The sequence below is a fragment of the Colobus angolensis genome, unplaced genomic scaffold (assembly GCF_000951035.1).
Source record: "Colobus angolensis palliatus isolate OR3802 unplaced genomic scaffold, Cang.pa_1.0 Scaffold21, whole genome shotgun sequence".
NCBI lineage: Eukaryota > Metazoa > Chordata > Mammalia > Primates > Cercopithecidae > Colobus > Colobus angolensis.
Window position 1 is genome coordinate 4,063,148 of NW_012115266.1, and position 1,892 is coordinate 4,065,039.

A 1,892-nucleotide genomic window follows, 5' to 3' on the forward strand; every position below is an offset into this window, starting at 1 on the left:
AGGAAGGAAGGAAGGAAGGAAAGAAGGAAGGAAGGAAGGAAGGAAGGAAGGAAGGAAGGAAGGAAGGAAGGAGAGAGAGAGAGAGAGAGAAAGAAAAGAAAAGAAAAGAAAAGAAAGAGAAAAGCGTGCCAGGCATGGTCACTTATGCCTGTAATCCCAGCATTCTGGGAGGCTGAGATGGGAGGATCGCTTGAACCTAGGAGTTTCACACCAGCCTGGTCAACATAGTGAGACCCAGTCTTTACAAAAACAAGTTTTAAAAATTAGCCAGGTGTAATGGTGCATACCTGTAGTACTAGCTACTTGGGAGGCTAAAGGGGGAGGGAGGATTGCTTGAGCCCAGGAGTTTGAGGTTACAGACAGTGGTGAAGGAAAATTCTCCCAGTGGGTGGAACTCTGGGGCAATACATCTGTGGATGCTTTCTGTGGAGGAAAGGTGGCCTAAGGTACAGATTTACACAGACTCGTGAGCAGCATCTGATAGGCTAGCTAGCTGCAGAGACTTGAAAAGAGCACAACTGGCAATCCAATGGCCTAGGAGACAGGACCGTGAACAGCTTCTCAAAATAGTCACAGGGTGGGAAGATTCCCGTATGAAATGCCCATCAGAGAGCAATCGGTGGAGGAGCCCTCGGTGATGAGATAGGATGACTCGCCATAGATTGTGTCAGCCTCTTTACCCGGCCAGACCCATGCTTTCTCAATGGTCCCATACACAGAGTGCTCCACCACCAGACGTCTGTGCACGCTAGAAAATGGCTGTGCTCAATTGGCCAGGCGTGGTGGCTCATGCCTGTAATTCCAGCACTTTGGGAGGCTGAGGCGGATGGATCACTTGAGGTCAGGAGATGGAGACCATCTTGGCTAACATGGTGAAATCCCGTCTCTACTAAAAAAAATACAAAAAATTAGCTGGGCGTGGTGGTGGGTGCCTGTAGTCCCAGCTACTCGGGAGGCTGAGGCAGGAGAATCCCTTGAACCTGAACCAGGGAGGTGGAGCTTGCAGTGAGCCGAGATGGTGTCACTGCATTCCAGCTAGGGCGACAGCGTGAAACTCCGTCTCAAAAAAAAAAAGAAAGAAAGAAAGAAAAAAGAAAAAGAAAAGAAAAGAAAATGGCTGTGCTCAGGCCAGGTGCGGTGGCTCATGCGTGTAATCCCAGCTACTTGGGAGGCTGAGGCAGGAGAATCACTTGAACCCGGGAGGCAGAGGTTGCAGTGAGCCGAGATCACATCATTGCATTCCAGCCTGGGCAACAAAAGTGAAACTCCGTCTCAAAAAAAAAAAAAAAGGAATGCCTTTGTCTAAGTTTTTATACAGTGTTTTTAATTAGTTTTCATTTTTTTAAGATTTTTTTTTTTTTCCGAGACAGAGTCTTGCTCTGTCACCGAGGCTGGAGTGCAGTGGCACAATCTTGGCTTACTATAACCTCCGCCTTCTGGGATCAAGCAATTCTCAGGTCTCAGCCTCCTGAGTAGCTGGGACTACAGGCTCCCACCACCATGCCCAGCTATATTTTTTATTTTTGTATTTTTAGTAGAGAGCTAGGGTTTTGGTGTGTTGGCCGAGCTGGTCTCGAATTCCTGGCCTCAAGTGATTCACCTGCCTTGGCCTCCCAAAGTTCTAGGATTACAGGTGTGAGCCACCATGCTGACATTTCTTTTAGTTTTTAAAATTAAAAAGAAATATATTGCTAGGCCTGGTGGCTCACGCCTGTAATCCCAGCACTGTTGCCCAGGCTGGAGTGCAGTGACGAAATCTCAGCTCACCGCAACCTCCACCTCCCAGGTTCAAGTGATTCTCCCACCTTGGCCTCCCGAGTAGCTGGGATTAGAGGCGTGCGCCACCACACCCAGCTAATTTTTGTATTTTTAGTAGAGATGGGGTTTCACCA